Source organism: Oncorhynchus mykiss, chromosome 15, assembly GCF_013265735.2.
Source record: "Oncorhynchus mykiss isolate Arlee chromosome 15, USDA_OmykA_1.1, whole genome shotgun sequence".
In the NCBI taxonomy this organism is placed as follows: domain Eukaryota; kingdom Metazoa; phylum Chordata; class Actinopteri; order Salmoniformes; family Salmonidae; genus Oncorhynchus; species Oncorhynchus mykiss.
In genome coordinates, this window is record NC_048579.1 from 30151523 (window position 1) to 30174543 (window position 23021).

Here is a 23021-nt window from a genome sequence, read left to right on the forward strand (position 1 = left end):
TGAAGGAGTTAGGAGTCAGCTTACGTTTTCCACGTTTTCCCTAAGGTGTCTACAGCATTGTGACGTCTTTTTAGGCATTTCCATTGGAGAATGGCTGTAAGAGACCATATTGGGCGAGTGGTCGCATGGTGTCTCCCGGAGAAAACCTTGCATAAAATACTGAGGTAGCCATTTTTCCAATCGTTTCTTATGAGAAACCAACTGCCTCGACGGATATATTATCGAAATCATATGTTAAAAACACCTTGAGGATGGATCCTAAACAACGTTTGCCGTGTTTCTGTCGATATTATGGAGTTAATTTTGAAAAAAGTTTGGCGTGGTAATGGTGGCATTTTCCGGTCGATTTCTCAGCCAAGCATGATGAACAAACGGGAGCTATTTCGCCTACAAAAATAAGAAAAGGAACATTTGCTATCTAACTGGGAGTCTCCTGAGTGAATGCATCCAAAGTTTTTCAAAGGTAAATGATTTAATTTGGTTGCTTTTCTTATTTTCGTGAAAATGTTGCCTGCTGCCAGCAGAGCTAGCATAGCATTATGCCATGATAAACTTACACAAATGCTCGTCTAGCGTTGGCTGTAATGCATATTTTGAAAATCTGAGATGACAGTGTTGTTAACAAAAGGCTAAGCTTGTGTTTGAATTTATTTCATTTGCGATTTTCATGAATAGGAAAAGTTGCGTTATGGTAATGCGCTTGAGGCTATGATTACACTCCCGGATACGGGATTGCTCGTCGCTAGAGGTTAATGTTGTAAATTGTAGCTTTTGGAGCTGGAAACGGCAGATTTTTTATGGAATATCTACATAGGCGTACAGAGGTCCATTATCAGCAACCATCACTCCTGTGGTTCCAATGGCATGTTGTATAAGCAAATCCAAGGTTATCATTTCAAAAGGCTTATTGATCATTAGAACATTATTTTGCAATTATGTTAGCACAGCTGAAACTGTTGTGCTAATTAACCTGTCTAGGACTAGGGTTCCACTAGCATTCAGTCATTTTTCCAGCCAAAGAGAGGAGTCACAAAAAGCACAAATAGAGATAAAATTAATCACTGACCTTTGATGATCTTCATCAGATGACACTCATAGGACTTCATGTTACACAATATATGTATGTTTTGTTTGATGAAGTTCATATTTATATAAAAAAATCAGAATTTACATTGGCGGGTTACGTTCAGTAGTTCTAAAACATGCGGTGATTGTGCAGAGAGTCACCTCAAATTACAGAAATACTCATAATAAACATTGATAAAGATATGACTATTATACATGGAACTTTAGATAAACTTCTCCTTAAAGCAACTGCTGTGTCAGATTTCAAAAAAACTTTACGGGGAAAGCAAACCATGCACTAATCTGAGTACAGCCTTTAGACAACAAAGCAGCCAAAAAGGTACTCGCCATAGTGGGTAGTCAACATTACTCACTTACCTTTGATGATCTTCATCAGAATGCATTCCCAGGAATCCCAGTTCCACCATAAATGTTTGATTTGTCCGATAATGTCCATCAGTTATGTCCAAATATCTACTTTTGTTAGGGTGTTTGGTAAACAAATCCAAAAGCGCGCTCAGGTCGCACCGAACTTCGGATGAAAAGTTCAAAAAGTTCCGTTACAGCCCGTAGAAACATGCCAAACTAAGTATGGAATCAATCTTTAGGATGTTTTTAACATACAACTTCATTAATGTTCCAACTGGACAATTCCTTTGTCTGTACAAAGGAAGTGGAACGTAACTACCTTTCACGTGAGCGTGCCAGACCGAGGCTGTGGCACTCTGCCAGACCACTCACTCAAAAGAGCTCTTATGAGCCCCTCCTTTACAGTAGAATCCTCAAAACAGTTTCTAAATATTGTTGACATCTAGTGGAAGCCTTGGGAAGTGAAACATAACTAATATCCCACTCTATCTTCAATGGGGCTGAGTTGAAAAACTACAAACCTCAGATTTCCCACTTCCTGGTTGCATTTTTACTTAGGTTTTTGCCTGCCATATGAGTTATGTTATACTCACAGACATCATTCAAACAGTTTTAGAAACTTCAGAGTGTTTTTCTTTTCAAATGTACTAATTATATGCATATTGTAGCTTTTACGACTGAGTAGCAGGCAGCTTAATTTGGGCACGTTTTTCATCCAAGCTACCCAATACTGCCCCCTACCCCAAAGAAGTTAAAGAAGCAATAAAACTGGCCTTCTTTAGAATAGTTAAGTATCTGGAAAATCAGCATTTGAGGGTTCGATTACAAACTCAAAATGGCCATAAACAGAGTACTTTCTTCTGAACAATCTATTCTTGTTCAGAAAAATGAAGGCTATTCCATGCGAGAAATTGCCAAGAAACTGAAGATCTCGTACAACGCTGTGTACTACTGCCTTCACAGAACAGCGCAAACTGTCTCTAACCAGAATAGAAAGGGGAGTGGGAGGCCCTGTGGCACAACTGAGCAAAAGGACAAATACATTAGTGTCTAGTTTGAGAAACAGACACCGAGTCCTGAACCTGCAGCTTCATTAAATAGTACCCGCAAAACACCAGTCTCAACATCAACAGTGAAGAGGCGACCCAGGGATGATGGCCTTCTAGGCAGAGTTTCTCAGACAGAGTGTCTGTGTTCTTTTGCCCATCTTAATCTTTACTTTTTATTGGCCAGTCTGAGATATGGCTTTTTCTTTGCAACTCTGCCTAGAAGGCTTCTCTTTCCCTGAGTTTTCCCCCTCTCTCCAGCATAAGGCGCTAGTCGATTCAGGCGCATCTGGGAACTTTATGGATCGCGGACTCGCTCTTAGGTTAGGGATTCTGCTGGTGCCGATAGATCAACCCTTCCCCGTGCACTCCCTAGATAGCCGGTAACGCAGGGGGATCATGGGGAGCGGATTAGTCTGTTCCTTATTGATTCACCTGTTTCCAGTGGTGCTGGGGATTCCCTGGCTGACCATTGTTATGTTTGGAGGAAAAAGGGGGAGGCTTGCAAGCCGAAGAACACCATCCCAACAGTGAAGTTGGAAGAATGACTTGTGTCATGCACAAAGTAGATATCCTTCTTGCAAAAACTATAGTTAATTAACACAACATTTGTGGAGTGGTTGAAAAACGAGTTTTAATGACTCCAACCTAAGTTTATGTAAACTTAAAAACTTTGAATGTATAAATATATATATATGTATACACATACATATACACATATGGCAGGCTTTCTCAAAGCTAATTGCTGAATGTAAAATAGGACTAGGCCAAATTACCTGTCGGTTGAAAGTTGCGGAGAGAGAGAGCATCACTGGCCAGTGATGATAACATTGTTAAGCTGATATATTAAATGGTTGCACATGACAAACAGTGACGAGCACAGTGAAAAATAAGATCCAAACGAATTGACATCCATTCGAAAATGGAAATAACTTGCAAACTGCAAGCAATGACATGATGTATAAGATGCACAGAAGAAGATGGGTGTGGGTGTGGAAGAAGATGGGGAAGAATACAGCCCAAAGAACAATGCCTCATCTTCAGATTAAGAAGAAATCCCCCAAGCTGAAAGATACATTTTTGTCAAAGAACAGCAAAATAACAAGGTCCTTGTCACCATATGACATACCAGGGAAGGGTGGCAGCACAAAATGTCATAAGGATGACCCCAGGGCCCACAAGTTGCCCATGCCCAGGACATCGCCTCAACATTCTACATGTTCATCACACCAGCCATTAAAAAAATCATCCACGAGATGAAAAATATGGAGGGTTTCCGTAAATATGGAGACAATTGGAAAAGGATGGATGAGATTGACCTGCGTGCCTACATAGGGCTGCTATTCTTAGCAGGTGTGTATAGGTCTCGAGATGAGGCTACATGTAGACTCTGGGATGCAGAGAGTGGAAGAGTGATTTTCCGTGCCACGATGCCACTGAAAGTCTTTCACACTTTCTCAAGAATGCTACGATTTGATAACCGTGAGTTAAGACCTGTCAGACATGTGAGAGACAAACTGGTGGCCATAGGAGAGGTCTGGGAGAAGTGGGTGGAGCGTTTGTCATGCCTCTACAACCCTGGGCCTGAGGTAACAGTGGATGAGCAACTGGTTTCATTCAGGGGTACATTTTTATTTTCGTATATGTAATGTAAGTGATTTTCACTGTTAATTGTATGATATATTGCTGTAATATCGTTGGTATGTAATTGTTTTTTGTGACACTGATAATAATTACTGATAGTAATCTCTTTTGTCAAAAGGTCGCTGTCCTGTCCGGTAATATGTGCCCAGCAAGCCAGCAAAGTATGGCATCAAGATATGGGTGGCCTGTGATGTACAATTCAGCTATGCTTGAAAGATGCAAGTCTACATAGGGATGCCGACCAGTGGAGGAGGCCCAGAGAAGAACCAGGGGATGCGGGTTGTGCTTAATGTGACAGATGGACTGAGGGGGCACAATGTCACGTGTAACCATTTCTTCACCTCTTATGAACTCAGCCAGCAGCTCCTGAAGAGGAAGATCACCATGGTTGGCACAGTTAGAAAGAACAAGCCTGAGCTCCCCACTGCACTCCTCAACAAGGGGGAGAGAGGCCTTCTCATCAAAATTTGCCTTCACCCCCACCACCACTCTGGTTTCTTACCTCCCAAAGAGTAATAAGAATGTGGTCCTCCTGAGCACACTGCACAAAAAGGCTGAGATCAGTGATTGTGAGGACAGGAAGCCAGCCATCATTCTGGACTACAACCACAACAAAGGAGGCATGGACAACCTGGACAAGGTGATTGGAACTTACAGCTGCAGCAGGATGACAGCCCGCTGGCCCCTGGGCATCTTCCATAACATCATTGATGTGTCCTCATACAATGCCTTCATGATATGGAACAAGAGCAACCCTACCTGGATGCCTGATAAGCGGAACAAGAGGAGGGTGTTCCTGGAGCAGCTGGGAAAGGCACTTGTAACCCCACACATCCAAAGAAGGGAGTGCCTCCCCCACACAGCAGCCTCTGCAGCGCTTGTGAAAGCTGAACAGGGGGCTGAATTGTGTCCTGTTCCACCTTATGCTGCTACTGGGGCAGGCAAGTGGAGGAGATGCCAATTCTGCCCCCCAAAGAAGGACTGTAAAACAAATACTATGTGCTGAACATGTGAGAAATACATCTGCAAAGTCCATGCACACACACTTGCATACTGTCCTACATGTGCCAATTAGAGTTGATTGATTCATGTTCTTCATGTTTTTGCTTTGTATCTATTATCTTATTTTATTCTTATTTATTGTTGTTGTTTATACACCTTGTGGGTGGGGGCAGTGGTTAAAAAAATGGGAGAAAACTAATTTTGTAGTTGAATTCCTAATAAGAATATATCACTATGTTGCCAAAAAAGTTAAAGATTGTTATTGTTTCCCTTCAATAAAATGCATTCAAAACTACTTTCTGCACATTTCTGCTATTTTCTTAGGCTATACAAGTGCTATTTCTTGCTAAATAAAATGTATGTTTACACCTATGCAGTACCTTTAGTAAAGAAAACAATTATGACTGGTGTGTTGTAATAAAAATGAGTGGCGTCCACAGATTAAATGGAGACTTTCTGCAGTGTGAAGAAGGAAAACCCAGATATTCACAACGTTTGTGATGAATGACAGGTTGTTTCTTCATGCAAAATAGATTTGAGGTTTAAAATTCAATTAAGCTGCTTTATTTTAGGGGTTTAGTGAAGGCGGGTCATTTTTTACCCTTAAGACAAGGGGAATATACAGAATGTTAAGACTACACAAGGGTTAAGTAGCACCATCCTGTTGCTCTGCTCAAACCATCGTATTACGCTACTCTCGTCACCCCACTGGGGAATCATCGATACGGCTGGTAAGCCTATCTTCAAAGAAGCATCTTCAAGAGCGAATGGAAGGGAAATCAATTTTGTAGTTCTGTTCAAGACTGCACGACAAGTCACCAGATACTGGGCAACTACGAAGAAGGACAACAGTAGAAGAGTTGTTGGAACCATTTCGCACAATCAGAGCCTCACGAGCGTGCCACGAAAAGGCCCAACCCCCTTTCCAAGGCTGCCCCGTTCACCGAGAGATCCCAGGCATTTCACGTAAATACATTCATGATTTCTGCTCAAAGCGGGCAGCGGTTCATGTGCAAAGTATATGGTTGTTGTAGGTGGGAGTAGTTTCTGAATGTGGCAATGTTAAGTGTCTCTCTCTTTCTCTCTCTCTCCATCTCTTATTTAACAAGCATCCATGTTGTTGCCATTTCGCTAGGGACCTGTTTTCAGCGGATTACGTCTCCCGTCAATAACCGGTGCAGACACTCTGTGTGTTTATCCTGTGTTCCCATTTAATTAGCTAGTAAATAAATAATTAAAACAATTTGTGTAGTACTGAATCAGATGTAAGGCTCGGGTTTTTGCAGATGCAAGGAGGTTAGGACTGTTCAGAATGGTGATATGATACAAAGTTATGATTGATAAGTTTACTGTTTATAGATGTGATAGGTAAAGACCTTTGAGTTTAGTTCAGGAGATGGTAACTCTTTAAAGAACCCCTCTCGTGGTGCCCCAGGTCCTAATGAGTTAATTGTTACATGATTATTTGAATTGGGTAACAATTAAACATGGTTAGTTAATTAATTAGAAATATAACAGTCTTTAGATGAATGTTAAAGTTAAGTCACATCACTGGATTTGCAGCCTGTACAGCTTTCCCATTTGAAAAAGTATCATCATGCTGACTTGAGGTAAAGGGCCATTTGAGAAGTGGTAATGCTCCGGAAAACAGACCGTAAGACAATGGAGTGTATCAGAGATTTGGAGGGAGGTAGGGAGGGAACTAGTTTGAGAGATAGAGAACAAGTTTGCAAGACAGAGAAAGAGAGAGCGGAACACAATAACACAGGTATCCTTCTGAGGAGATCTTGATGTGGTTCTGTGTAAAACACTGCGCTGCGACATCAAACGGCAGCTGCCAAGTGTGTTGGTACAGATTAGGTAGTGGACCGTAATTATGCGTGATCTGATGGAGCAAATCTTGGTTGCTTGGCAATTGGGAGCACAGCAGTGTAACATCCCAAATAGCACACTATTTCATATTTAGTGCACTACTTTTGAAGTAGTGTACTATATAGCGAACACGGTGCCATTTAGGACACAGCCCAGAACAGACAGAGCAGAGCAGATGACTGGGGTTGGGGAAGAACAGAGATTAGAGGAGAGGAGAGACTGGGGTCAGTGATTGGACAGCCAGCTGGACATTACACACACCAGTAACCATGTGCTGGAGATATGGTCGATCACCCGTCATGCTTATCTCAGAACAGCTTTTCTGACATGCTGTTTGTCATTGATACTGAACAAGTAGCTAGTAGTAAGGCATGTAGTAATGTGTGTACAACTGGCCTAGAGGCCTATAGACTACTTCTGTGTCTATAATGGCATCATATTCCCTAGATACTGTACTGCTTTTGTCTAGGGCCCAAAGCTTCCCCTCGAGAGAAAGCTTCTTACTGTAACCAGTGCCTGTAATCTGATTCATCTTATCAATCAACCTACCAGGGTATTTACAAACAGTACAGGACCTATATCACCGACGTGTATTGATCAAACTTTTACTAACGCCGCAGAACTTTGTTCTAAAGCTGTATCCACATTTGATGTAGTGACCATAATATTGTGGCTATATCCAGAAAAGCCAAAGTTCCAAAGGCTGGGCCTAAAAGAGTGTACAGTATAAGAGATCATACAAAATGTTTTGATTCCAATGTTGAAGTATGGGCGGCAGGTAGCCTAGTGGTTAGAGCGTGGGGCCAGTAACCGAAAGGTTGCTCGATCGAATCCCTGAGCTGACAAGGTAAAAATCTGTCATTCTGCCCCTGAACAAGGCAGTTAACCCAATGTTTCTAGTCTGTCATTGTAAATAATAATTTGTTCTTAACTGACTTGCAGAGTTAAATAAAGGTTAAATATATATATTTTTTTAAGTTAGTCTAATGTGTGTAAGGAGGAGCATCCAGAAGCTGCCCTTGATGCATTCATTAAAGATGCACTATGAAGAAATCGCTCCGCCATTTCCTGGTTGACACAAATCTAATACTGTGGTTCGCCTAAGGGAGTGATTGTTTTTTATATTGAAGGATACCTGTAGGTAATCCGACGTCTTTGAAATTAAAATGAAATGGTTCCAACAACTCTTCTACTGTTGTCCTTCTTCGTAGTTGCCCGGTATCTGGTGACTTGTCGTGCAGTCCTGAACAGAACTACAGAATTGATTTCCCTTCCATTCGCTCTTGAAGATGCTTCTTTGAAGATAGGCTTCCCAGCCGTATCGATGGTTCCCCAGTGGGGTGATGAGAGTAGCATAATACGATGGTTTGAGCAGAGCAACAGGATGGTGCTACTTAACCCTTGTGTAGTCTTAACATTCTGTATATTCCCCTTGTCTTAAGGGTAAAAAATGACCCGCCTTCACTAAACCCCTAAAATAAAGCAGCTTAATTGAATTTTAAACCTCAAATCTATTTTGCATGACGAAACAACCTGTCATTCATCACAAACTTTGTGAATATCTGGGTTTTCCTTCTTCACACTGCAGAAAGACTGCATTTAATCAGTGGACACCACTCATTTTTATTACAACACACCAGTCATAATTGTTTTCTTTACTAAAGTAGAGGTTTATTATTATTATTGCTAAAGGTACTGCATAGGTGTAAACACATTTTTTTTTAACAAGAAATAGCACTTGTATAGCCTAAGAAAATAGCAGAAATGTGCAGAAAGTAGTTTTGAATGCATTTTATTGAAGGGAAACTTTATTGGCAACATAGTGATATATTCTTATATACTGTACAATTAGGAATTCAACTACAAAATACTAGTCTTCTCCCATTTTTTAACCACTGCCCCCACCCACAAGGTGTATAAACAACAGCAATAAATAAGAATAAAATAAGATAATAGATACAAAACAAAAACATGAAGAACATAGATCAATCAACTCTAATTGGCACATGTAGGACAGTATGCAAGTGTGTGTGCATGGACTTTGCAGATGTATTTATCACATGTTCAGCACATAGTATTTGTTTTACAGTCCTTCTTTGGGGGCAGAATTGGTATCTCCTCCACTTGCCTGCCCCAGTAGCAGCATAAGGTGGAACAGGACACAATTCAGCCCCCTGTTCAGCTTTCACAAGCGCTGCAGAGGCTGCAGTGCGGGGGAGGCACTCCCTTCTTTGAATGTGTGGAGTTACAAGTGCCTTTCCCAGCTGCTCCAGGAACACCTTCCTCTTGTTCCACTTATCAGGCATCCAGGTAGGGTTGCTCTTATTCCATATCATGAAGACATTGTATGAGGACACATCAATGATGTTATGGAAGATGCCCAGGGGCCAGCGGGCTGTCGTCCTTCTGCAGCTGTAAGTTCCAATCACCTTGTCCAGGTTGTCCATGCCTCCTTTGTTGTGGTTGTAGTCCAGAATGATGGCTGGCTTCCTGCCCTCACAATCACTGATCTCAGCCTTTTTGTGTAGTGTGCTCAGGAGGACCACATTCACATTCCTCTTTGGGAGGTAAGAAACCAGAGTGGTGGTGGGGGTGAAGGCAAACTTTGATGAGAAGGCCTCTCCCCCTTGTTGGGAGCTCAGGCTTGTTCTTTCTAACTGTGTCAACCATGGTGATCTTCCTCTTCAGGAGCTGCTGGCTGAGTTCATAAGAGGTGAAGAAATGGTTACATGTGACATTGTGCCCCCTCAGTCCATCTGTCACATTAAGCACAACCCGCATCCCCTGGTTCTTCTCTGGGACTCCACTGGTCGGCATCCCTATGTAGACTTGCATCTTTCAAGCGTAGCTTAATTGTGTATCACAGGCCACCCATATCTTGATGCCATACTTTGCTGGCTTGCTGGGCACATATTACCGGACAGGACAGCGACCTTTTGACAAAAGAGATTACTATCAGTAATTATTATCAGTGTCACAAAAAACAATTACATATCAACGATATTACAGCAATATATCATACAATTAACAGTGAAAATCACTTACATTACATATATGAAACTAAAAATGTACCTCTGAATGGAACCAGTTGCTCATCCACTGTTACCTCAGGCCCAGGGTTGTAGAGGCATGACAAACGCTCCACCCACTTCTCCCAGACCTCTCCTATGGCCACCAGTTTGTATCTCACATGTCTGACAGGTCACGGTTATCAAATCGTAGCATTCTTGAGAAAGTGTGAAAGACTTTCAGTGGCATCATGGCACGGAAATCACCCTTCCACTCTCTGCATCCCAGAGTGTACATGTAGCCTCGCCTCGAGACCTATACACACCTGCTAAGATTAGCAGCCCTATGTAGGCACGCAGGTCAATCTCATCCATCCTTTTCCAATTGTCTCCATATTTACGGAAACCCTCCATATTTTTCATCTCGTGGATGATTTTTTCAATGGCTGGTGTGATGAACATGTAGAATGTTGAGGCGATGTCCTGGGCATGGGCAACTTGTGGGCCCTGGGGTCATCCTTATGACATTTTGTGCTGCCATCCTTCCCTGGTATGTCATGTGGAGAAAAGGACCTTGTTATTTTGCTCTTCTTTGACAAAAATGTATCTTTCAGCTTGGGGGATTTCTTCTTAATCTGAAGATGAGGCATTGTTCTCTGGGCTGTATTCTTCCCCACCTTCTTCTTCAGATACCTCCTCCTCTTCTAAATCATTGTTCTCTTGTTCCTCCTGGACACCTGAAGAAAATCTGATCTACGAGCTGTTGGGCCCTGAAATGTGCACTCATGGCTTCAGCAAAGAGAGAACTGTGGGGACTGTCATCTTGCAGCACCTTTATAGCCTCTGCCTGCATTCCCCATTAGTAAACAATGCTTTCTTCAAGAAATGTTTATTTTGTCTGAAATTGCTTGGATTTTGTCTGTGAATTTGAGTCGTGTGTGGGGTCGTGGAGGGGAGATGCTGCACATGCACAAGGAATTTTTAATCAATAGCACACATAACCTCAATTTCGCATTGGGTGTGTGTGTGTTTGTGGTTTTTGTGGTGTGTAAAATATTTTATAACTGCCTGGTCAAAAATTACCCTAAGACAATCTTTGTACCCCGTGGTGTTTAGCTTTCATGGAAATATGAACAAAGGCAATGTTTCACTTTTTCTCATGTTGGGGTCACTCAAGGAAAAGATACAAAATTTAAAGTTGAAAAAATATAATTTGAGAGGTTCTCTCTGCTGTTAAACATAGTGGTGGGTCATTTTTGACCCTTAAGACAGCACAAGGGTTAAATTCGCTTTCAAAGATACTTTCTTAAGAACAGCTAATCAGCTGTAGCAGTGATTGTCCGGGAGGTGATATTATCGTCTCCACCTCGTGTTGAGATTCAAAGTTCAAACCATTTTAAACGCGCAGCTGCTGCTTCACACTTTTCTTGCATAATGTGTTTTTTTCTTAACCCATCATTTATTCCTTTTGCTCGAAAGGGGCGGCTCCAGCAGGCTGGCACGCTTCCTGACCTCACTCAGGGGCGGTGATTACTCACTGTGTAAAGTCATGGAAAATAATTACCTCTTATAACTTCTCAAATCACATCCCTGTCTTAAAAACAATTGAACCATTTTTCATATTACATGCACAACGCATCGTATGGAAACTTCATTATTGCAGTGAGTATACTTTCTAAGTTACAGTATTTCCTTTATGCATGTTTTAATGATGTCAAAGAATTACAAACAAAATGACATTAGTGTTCTATAGATCACCTCTAACCATTCCCCACATTCTATGTTAGATGTATTGTTCCAGAATTTGCTTTTGAACGTGTTAGAGTCTCAGGGGGAAAAGGTCTATTGAGACAAAGCACATTCCTTTGTTGAATTTGGAGAGCACAGGCTTGGATCTTCTCCATTGATTTACAACAGGATGTGAGTTGTTAATCCCCACTAGTTCTTTCCTTCCCCCTCTACAGGTGAGAGGGGGTCTGATTGAAGTTAACCTAACCTGATCTGATCTGTTTGGATAGCTCATGGTCAGTTATGGCACTAGGATCCAGACAAGCAGGCAGGCAGGCACGCACACACGCACACACACACACGCTGGAGTAGGGCAAGCTGTAGGGCTACATGACTTGCCACAGGGAGTTTATGTCCTCCAATCACAGTAATTACCTAGACTACTAACGTGTTCACGTTCTTAATGCAGTGGAACATATCACTTTTAAAGGAGTGATATGTAGAAATCACTCCACCATTTCATGGTTGCTAAAACTCGAATAGTTTGCCTAACAAAACAAGCAATGTACAGTGCATTCGGAAAGTTCAGACCCCTTGACTTTTTCCAAATTTTGTTACATTACAGCCTTATTCTAAAATTGATTAAACTCATTTTTTCCCTCATCAATCTACACAATACCCCAGAATGACAAAGTGAAAAAAGTTTTTTTAGAAATGTTTGCAAATCTATTCAAAATAAAAAAACAGAAATACCTTATTTATATAAGAATTCAGATCCTTTGCTATGACACTCGAAATTGAGCAGAGGTGCATCCTTTTTCCATTTATCATCCTTGAGAAGTTTCTACAACTTGATTAGAGTCCACCTGTGGTAAATTCAATTGATTGGACATTATTTGGAAAGGCACACACCTGTCTATATGAGGTCCCACAGTTGACAGAGCATGTCAGAGTAAAAACCAAGCCATGAGGTCGTAGGAATTGTCCGTAGAGCTCCAAGACAGGATTGTGTAAAGGCACAGATCTAAATTAATCTTAAATGGAAGCATCAAGACTTTTCCTAGAGCTGGCTGCTCGGCCAAACTGAGCAATCGGGGGAGAAGAGCCTTGCTCGGTGAGGTGACCAAGAACCCGATGGTCAGTCTGACTGTGCTCCAGAGTTCCTCTGTGGAGATGGGAGAACATTCCAGAAGGAAAACCCTCTCTGCAGGACTTCAACAAATCAGGCCTTTATGGTAGAGTGGCCAGACGGAATCCACTCCTCAGCAAAAGGCACATGACAGCCTGCTTGTAGTTTGCCAAAAGGCACCTAAAAGACTCTCAGACCATGAGAAATAAGATTCTCTGTACTGATGAATCCAAGACTGAATTATTTGGCCTGAATGCCAAGCGTCACGTCTGGAGGAAACCTGGCACCATCCCTACGGTGATAAAAGGCACCTTGTCCGAGAGAGATTGTCCGAGAGCCAAATACATTTAAACTCAGTTTTTCACAATTCCTGACATTTAATCCTAGTAAAAATTCCCTGTCTTAGGTCAGTTAGGATCATCACTTTATTTTAAGAATGTGAAATGTCAGAATAATAGTAGAATGATTTATTTCAGCTTTTATTTCTTTCATCACATTCCCAGTGGGTCATACGTTTACGTACATTAAATTAGTATTTGGTAGCATTGCCTTTAAATTGTTTAACCTGGGTCAAGCGTTTCGGGTAGAATTCCACAAGAATCCCACAATAAGTTGGGTGAATTTCAGCCCATTCCTCCTGACAGAGCGGATGTAACTGAGTCAGGTTTGTAGGCCTCCTTGCTCGCACACGCTTTCAGTTCTGCCCACAAATGTTCTATGGGATTGAGGTCAGGGCTTTGTGATGGCCACTCCAATACCTTGACTTTGTTTTCCTTAAGCCATTTTGCCACAACTTTTGAAGTATGCTTGGGGTCATTGTCCATTTGGAAGACCCATTTGTGACTAAGCTTTAACTTCCTGACTGATGTCTTGAGATGTTGCTCCAATATATCCACATAATTTTCCTGCCTCCTATTTTTTGAAATACACCAGTCTCTCCTGCAACAAAGCACCCCCACAACATGATGCTGCCACCCCCCATACTTCACGGTTGAGATGGTGTCCTTCGGCTTGCAAGCCTACCCCTTTTTCCTCCAAACATAACGATGGTCACTATGGCCAAACAGTTCTATTTTCGTTTCATCAGACCAGAGGACATTTCTCCAAAAAGTACGATCTTTACCCCCATGTGCATTTCAAAACCGTAGTCTGGCTTTTTTATGGCGGTTTTGGAGCAGTGGCTTCTTCGTTGCTGAGCGGCCTTTCAGGTTATGTCGATATAGGACTAGTTTTTACTCTGGATATAGATACTTTTGTACCTGTTTCCTCCAGCATCTTCACAATGTCCTTTGCTGTTGTTTTGGGATTGACTTTCACTTTTCGCACCAAAGTACGTTCATCTCTAGGAGACAGAACGCGTCTCCTTCCTGAGCGGTATGACGGCTGGGTGGTCCCATGGTGTTTATACTTGCATACTATTGTTTGTACAGATGAACAGGGTACCTTCAGGCATTTGGAAATTGCGCGCAAGGATGAACCAGACTTGTGGAGGGCTACAATTTTTTTTTTTGAGGCCTTGGCTGATTCCTTTTGATTTTCCCATGATGTCAAGCAAAGAGGCACTGAGTTTGAAGGTAGGCCTTGAAATACATCCACAGGTACACCTCCGATTGACTCAAATGATGTCAATTAGCCAATCAGAAGCTTCTAAAGCTGTGACATCATTTTCTGGAATTTTCCAAGCTGTTAAAAGGCACTGTCAACTTAGTGTATGTAAACTTCTGACCCACTGGAATTGTGATACAGTGAATTATACATTAAATAATCTGTCTGAAAAACAATTGTTGGAAAAATTACTTGTGTCATGCACAAAGTAGATGTCCTAACCGACTTGCCAAAACTATAGTTTGTTAACAAGAAATGTGTGGAGTGGTTGAAAAATTAGATTTAATCACTCCAACCAAAATGTATGTGAACTTCCGACTTGAACTGTACATGGTTGTCAAAACATCATGCCAGGGTAAGCCTACACAAAACACAGCCCTTATTTTAAGGGTTTCTAAAATCCCTATGTGAAAAATGAATGGTGGAAAAAAAGATTGGAAACATTATCCTGTTTGACCGCTAGGTATCATGGGTATGGTGACACCTCCGATGTGAGGCTCTATATTTGTACTTTAGCCAAATTCATTTGAATTGTAGTCATATTGTCATTTTCTGAAATCTTAATCTGTTCCGAATTGTCACACATATTCCAACTTTTAACATCACTCAAATTAACGGACTCATGATCGGACTAAAGATTATTCAGATTTTTTTTTTTTAAATCTCCAATACTTTGTTCGGCAAAGTGCATCCAAACACAATTTACACTACATCTAACACTTTACCAGAATCTACCAGCTACACATTACACAGCAGTAACTCTCCTCTCCTGCAGAGTCCTGTTGCTAGCCTAATGTTTAATCTGGTAGTGTCGCAAATGGCACCCTATTCCCTTTATAGTGCACTACTTGGTCTGCCCTACCCTGGTCAAAAGTCATACAATATAAATGTAATATGGTGCCATTTGGGATGCAACCAGAGGTATGTTCTGATGGCAGCTGTGTCCCTACTTTACCATACTCTACCTCTCTGAACTCACTAAACTCTCCAGCTAGCTACCTAAAAGCTGTTTTAAGCCTCACAACCAACCCCATAGGATTACTGCTGTATCATTCATTCCAATTCAGACACTCACACAGTGCTTGAAGTCGACTGAAATAGATGCTCATTTTGGTTGTCTGTACAAATGTTATTTTGGTGCCAGTGCTCGTCATATTTTTAAGCCATTATTCTATAAAAGGTGCCAGTACTCAAGCAGTATAATATTTGAGGTGAAGGTACTCTGTGTGTACTGGCCCAATTCAAGCACTGCGTACAGTACGGCCTCGGAAGTTCCACACACCAATACTACCACACACAGAATGGAGAATTTTCTCTCTTCTCAATCTTCCGCAGCATAGCCAGAGTTGGTTTGAATGTGGCTGGCAGAGAGTAACCAAGTTCAGCACTTTTTATCTCCTAACAAACACGTTTCCTTCCTTCTTTGGAGTATAAACTCTTATAATCTCAGGGCCAACATCTGGTGTGCCACCAAATATCATTAAATGTTCTGAACCGTGTAGAAAAAAAAGTCATGGCTACTGGAGAGCTGCTGAGGCGACAGACACAAAGAGCACATAGCTGATTCAGCCCCAATCGTACTCTTTCCCCCAGTCTCTCTCCCATCCCTCTTTCCATCTCCATATCTGCTTCCCACTCCATGTCTGACTTCTTCTATCCTACATTATCCTCCCCCTCTCTCTTCTCTTCCTCCATCTCTCCCTCTCTGTCAGACACCCACACTCCAATGTGTTCCTGTCCATGCGTGTCATGACTGGGGTTACAGCAAGGTTGTTGCCGTCTAATGCAATGTTCTGTCAGAAAGGTCAAAGTTCAACGAAAAGAGCTTGTGTATTGGTCTGAATAATGATGACAGTCAGGGCCAGCCTTGACAGACCGGATCATGGCAAACATACCAACTACTGTGACACTTTCAGTATTTAGAAAGTTCTATATCTTGAAATCTTGATTGCGGACGTGCAAAACATTTTGGGACTGTATCAACAGTGGTTGTTATGCTATAAAGTATCGGTACTGCAACCCAACCTTCAGATAAGAATGTGCATCTTTTCTCTTGCTTGCAAAAAACGTGCCCTGGGAACGTTTTCATCATGAGGTTGGGTTGCAGTATAGTTATAAAGCAGATATGCATTAACTCACCCACTTTATTGTCTCCTCTTCCACACAATGTCTCGCCAGTCCTTAAATCCAAGCCTGTTGTCCTCCATGCAAGCGGGCAGGTCTTTAATAAAAACAGAACAGGAGAGAGAGAGAAAAACAATGTTGAGAGAACATAAAAAATAGAAGAACAAATAAATAACAGTTTTGTTTTAAGGCAATTACACTGCTCAAGGAATACGAAAACAAGAGACTTAACTCTCAAACCAGAAATGCTTGGTTGGAGAGACATTCAATACTGTAACGTATTCAGCTAAGATGAGTTTCGCTAAAAAATCAAACCTGCGCTGTCTCAGTTCTCATCCCAAACGCGGTCCTTTGGGAAGCCGTGAGATATAGCATGAAAGAGAGAACATGCACGGAATCCGCCCAACCTCCCCAAAAGGAGAAGATAAGAGCAAGCATTTAACTTTAAGCCTATTTGTGCTCCTTGAAATATATAAGGCTGAGGGGTCCTGCAGTCTCTTTGAGGAACTGCTCTCAGTCCCAAATGTCATCAAATCCACAAAAAAATCCAATTTCATGTCACATGTGCCGAATACAACAGGTGACCTTGCAGTGACATGCTTACTTACAAGCCCTTAACCAACAATGCAGTTTTAAGAAAACACCATAAAAACCTAACAGATAAGAATGACAAATGATTAAGGAGCAGCAGTAAATAACAATAGCAGGGCTGGATACAGGGGGTACCGGTACAGAGTCACTGTGCGGGGGCACCCGTATCGAGGTAAGAGGTAATATGAACATGTAGATAGAGTTATTAAGGTGACTATGCATAGATAATAACAGAGAGTAGAAGAAGTGTTCCAAAGGGGGAGGGGCAATGCAATGTCTGGGTAGCCATTTGATTAGCTGTTCAGGAGTCTTATAGCTCGGAGGTAGAAGCTATTTAGGAGCCTCTTGGACCTAGACTTGGCGCTCCGGTACCGCTTGCCGTGCGGTAGCAGAGAGAACAGTCTATGACTAGGGTGGCTGGAGTCTTTGACCATTTTTAGGGCCTTCCTCTGACACTGAGCAGTTGCCAGTTGGTGTGCTTGGACAATGTTAGTTTGTGGTTGATGTGGACGCCAAGGACCTTGAAGCTCTCAACCTGCTCCACTACAGCCCCGTCGATGAGAATGGGGGCGTGCTCGGTCCTCCTTTTCCTGTAGTCCACAATTATCTCCTTTGCCTTGATCACGTTGAGGGATAGGTTGATGTCCTTGCACCACACGGTCAGATATCTGGCCTCCTCCCTTCCACTGTTGTGTCATCAGCAAACTTAATGACGGTGTTGGAGTCGTGCCTGGCCGAGCAGTTGAGCAAGCTCCCCTGAGGGGCCCCCGTGTTGAGGATCAGACAACGCTGAGCTGTTGTCAATATAGCATTCTCACATAGCATAGCATTCTCACATAGCTGTTCCTTTTGTCCAGGTGTGAAAGGGCAGTATGGAGTGCAATAGAGATTGCATCATCTGTGGATCTGTTGAGGCGGTATGCAAATTGGAGTGGGTCTAGGGTTTCTGGGATAATGGTGTTGATGTGAGCCATGACCAGCCTTTCAAAGCATTTCATGGCTATTGACGTGGGTGCTATAGGTCGGTAGTCATTTAGGCAGGTTACCTTAGTGTTCTTGGGCACAGGGACTATGGTAGTCTCCTCTCCCCTTCCATATTTAGTGCACTACGTTTAACCAGGGCTCTGATCAAAAGTAGTTCCCTATAAAGGGAATAGGGTGCCATTTGAGATGCAGACTCATTTTCTACAGTCTGTGACTTCTTTAGTTTTGAGCAGTAAGCAGACTGCCATTACCTAACTGCCATTCAATAGAAGACATGGAAATAAAATACTGTACAACATTCCTCATCAGTAGGAAAGCAAAGGGTGTGAGGAACGGCCTAAAAAGTGGGAAATCATCCTTTAATTAAATGTTAGATACAAGGAGAGGAAATGTGGGGGGAGAAGGGGATTGTGACAGGGGTATGGGGAAGGTCTGGCTGTGACAATGCTGGCTATTAGTAGTGCTCCTTGAGTGTGCCTCTCCTCTGCTCTCCTCTGCCCTGCCCTCCTCTGCACTCCTCTCCCTGATGTCTGATGCACCATGTCTGGGAGAAGACAATGTGGAAATGACAGACCCACACAATACCCTGAATCACCAGGGAAATAACATCCATGCACTCGAACACTCACCCCCTGATTAAAGTCCACCCGTCACCTGCCGGAACAGTGATGTGTGCATGCATTCGTGTCCGAGTGTACGTTTCAGTTTCATCCAAACCCAGAACAAATGTGACATGCTGATTAAACTGCCAGTGACTCTTTAAACTGTAATGATTTTTTTTTCTATGATCCTGTGGCCCCCCTAGACTCATTTCCCTTCCCACTATGGCCCTCTTCATTACATCACTCGTACCTGGCTAAGCACTGAGGTGGCACTGTGTACATCCCAAATGGCACCCTCTTCCCTATATAGTGCACTACCTTTGACGCACATTATAGGGGATCGGGTGCTTTTTGGGATGCAGAACTTCCATCCAAAGAGGTGTTAGAAAGGGATGGGCTTCAAATCTGCAACCCTCATCCCCCCTACGCATACATTCACAACCTCCTGGAGCCAAATTAATACTTGTCAGTGAGTGTATGGATTTCACATTAGAGTGTGTGAATTAATTACGTGTGCCCTTCAGAGGTCTGCTACACCAGTTTGGGGGCTGACAGCTCCAGACCAAAACTCAAAGCCCTGCATTTACATTACAAATATACTCTTTCTCTACTGTACATGATGGCTCAGTGCTGCACTCATTAGTAAGGCTCAATAGATGTTAAGCTTCATGTCATAGTTTCCGTCGTTTCCACGGTTTGAGTAAAGTTTGGTTGATTAAACACCGTTTTGGTAATTTTATCAGTGACTTACTGTATTAATCAACAGTATGATACTGTATGAACTGAATTCAGTATAGTACTGAATACAGACCCCACCCCTTCCCCTCCCCCAACACATGATGGACTGACTGGACTGACAGATTTTTCACATTAATTTTTGATTGTTTTTGTTTGGATGACCATATGGTTTGTCTAATTTGAATTGATGACTTATTGTTTTAACTGTTTATTATTTCGAATTTTGAATTAATTATGGATTCAATTGTAACTTTTTTGAACAAAACAAATAAATTGACCTTTAAATGGTTGAGTGGCTAGCCTTCTGATCTGTTTTGCCCTGTAGTTAGTGATGAGGAAACGAAGCTTCCTGAAGCATTGAGCAGTTCCAGCCAATTGTGTCAAAAATAGGTTCATTACTCGAGGCTTTGATCAACACTAGTGGCACCTTCATGACCTGGCCACTGGAAATTGGTATAGAATCAGCTTGATCCCCTCTGTCGAGGATGCTTGGATCTTATTTTTTAAATTTTCAGTGGTATTATTAACAAACATGACCACATAAAGACTGGTTCAGCCACTGGTTCGACTGTGATCTGGTAGAGTTACTCCACCATTCAAAAGGCTATGCACACAATTCCACAATTACGTTCAGGCAAATGAGGCTATCCGGAAGGCCAGTTAGTTCCTTTAAGGAGCAGTTCTCTTTCTGTGGGTCTAACCCCAAGACGTTCTGGACAACGGTGAAAGACCTGGAGAATAAACCCTCCTCCTCACAGCTGCCCATGTCCATTAATGTTGATGATGTGGTTATTACTGACAAGGAGCGCATGGCTGAGCTCTTTAATCATCACTTCATTAAGTCAGGATTCCTATTTGACTAAGCCATACCGCCTTGCCCGTCTAACACTTCCTTATCTCCCAGCCATCCTAATGCGACTAGCCCTGATACCCTGACTACACCGCTCGGGTGGGGTACGTAATTTAAGGATTATATGTTATTCAATTATTGCACCCACACTGCTCACGCGCGCCAACGAGCGTCTGCGTTGACAAGGGCTGAAATAGAAGTCATTCTTATTTCTGACACAGATCGCGCTGCAAGTCCTGCCTCTCCCATCTCCACATTGGTTTATAGAAGCAGGTACCCACGTGCCATCTCCTCATTGGTTATATCCACGTGGGTGATTGAAAGACAAACTGTTTTGCCGGTTGTCGTGGTAATACTATGAAAGTGTAGATGCCAATCACCATATAAGTTCAAAGATGAAAAAGCCTGGGAGGAGAGATGACTAGAAACGATTTGGTTGACTGTTTTATGTGTGGATTAATTGTCGGAGTAGAGGACCTTGTGCATTTCAGATAAAATAACAACTCAATGTTTATATCGAAGGACAAATTACCTAGCAACAGCAAGTTAGCTAAATAGGACAAATTAGCTAGCAAGTGCAAGCTAACTAGCTAAATTGCCATACATGTTTAATGCTTTTCGACCTGTACCCAAATTACTGTCATTGGGTCAGAGTTTGTTTTGATATTTTAACCTGTGTGTCTTGATCGAGTTTGGTGTGGGGGACAAAATCAATTTATGCATGATAGCGCACGCGCGCAGACGGTTTGGGTTTTGTGTGATGCTCCTCCCTCTTTTCCCCCTGCCCCGCTACACAGTTTCTCCCTGCAGATGGTCACTGAGTCTGAGGTGCTAAAGGAGCTCCTTAAACTTGACCCCAAAAATCCATCTGGGTCAGATGGTTTAAATTCTTTCTTCTTTAAGGTTGCTGCCCCTATCATCACAGAGCTTATCACTGGCCTTTTTAACCTGTTTCCCCTCTCTGGGGAGGTTCCTATTGCTTAGAAGGCAGCCACAGTGTGCCCTTAAATTTAAAGGGGAGATCAAGCTGATCCTAACTGTTATAGCCAAATGTATATCTTGCCCTGTTTATCAAAAGTGTTGGGAAAACATAGTCAATAATCAACTGACTGGCTTTCTTGATGTCTATAGTATTCTCTCTGGTATGCAATCTGATTTCAGCCCAGGTTATGGATGTGTCCCTACAACCTTAAAGGTCCTAAATGTCATCATTGCCCTTGATTCTAAGCAATGTTGTGCTGCTATTTTTATTGACTTGGCCAAAGCTTTTGATACGGTAGACCATTCTATTCTTGTGGCTCGGATAAGGAGTATTGGTGTCTCCAAGGAGCGTTTGGCCTGGTTTGCTAACTACCCCTCTCAAAAAGTGCAGTGTATGAAGTACGAACATCTGCTTTCTCAGCCACTGCCTGTCACCAAGCGAGTACCCCAAGGCTCGATCCTAGGCCCCACGCTCTTTTCAATTTACATCAACAACATAGCATAGGTAGTAGCAAACTCTCTCACCCATTTATATGCAGATGATACAGTCTTCTACTCAGCTGGCCCCTCCCCGGATTTTGTGTTAAACACTCTACAACAAAGCTTTCTTAGTGTCCATCAAGCTTTCTCTACCCACATCGAAATGGTACAGTACAATTCTTTATATGATTAAAGCACTGATTTGGCGTTGTTGACTCTTCTCATCTGCAGTTAAAATAGACGTACGGGACTGGTGCACTGGATTCTTAATGTCATCCTATTTTAATCACCAAAGATTTATACAAATCTGGAATTATTTTAATCACCAGATATTTGGATATATTTAGAATGAGATTTTTGTTTTGGCATTTTCTCCATGTAGAGTTATGCAGTATTCGTCTCTGTTTGACAGTGTAATATTTGTTCATCATAGTACTAATTTTGTCCCATCACCCTGTGAGTTTTGCTAATAAGTTTATGGTTGACATCAGTTTCACTGACCCTTGGTGTAAGGACAGACAGTGAGTTTCCAAAGTAGTGCAATGTCAGTCTAATCTGCATCCCAAATTACAGCCTATACCATATTTAGTGCACCATAGCCCTGGTCAAAAGTAGTGGACTAAATAGGGAATAGGGTGCCATTTGGGACTCTAAAATGAACTCTAAAATGAACTTACTGGGTCTTACTGAGTCATCATAGAAGAGGGTCTGTCTGTGGAGAAGCTTGTTGGGACGGCCAGAGGCTAAATCTAAATCCCCCTTTTCTGTCAATAATTCTCTGCTTTTTCACAGCCTTGCTAATCCTCTTTCTGACTCGCCTCTTTTCATCACCACAACAGCTGCCTCAAACAATCAGGCAAAAGCGGTCATGCCATGTGTGTGTGTGTGTGTGTGTGTGTGTGTGTGTGTGTGCGTGTCATACTATCTTCATATCGCAATATTTTGATCTATACTGAACAAAAATGAAAATGTTAACATGTAAAGTGTTGGTTCCATGTTTCATGAGCTGAAATAAGATCCCAAATAACATTTCCCATATGCACAAAAAGCTTATTTCTCTTAAATGTGTTTACATCCTTGTTAATGAGCATTTATCCTTTGCCAAGATAATCCATCTACCTGACAGGTGTGGCATATCAAGAAGCTGATTAAACAGCATGATCAATACACAGGTGCACTTGTGCTGGGCCACTCTAAAATGTA

The 23021-nt window shown here is 42.1% G+C and overlaps 1 protein-coding gene across 3 annotated transcripts in view; it reads right to left on the reverse strand.

Moving 5' to 3' along the window:
- Window positions 1-23021, reverse strand: part of dlgap1b (discs, large (Drosophila) homolog-associated protein 1b) — a 273501-nt gene that overhangs the window by 171220 nt on the left and 79260 nt on the right. For all 3 annotated transcript variants that reach the window (XM_021563015.2, XM_036944281.1, XM_021563016.2), the window contains exon 2: window positions 16608-16689. The gene's annotated coding sequence lies outside the window, so the exon portion shown is untranslated. The remainder of the gene's footprint in view (window positions 1-16607; window positions 16690-23021) is intronic.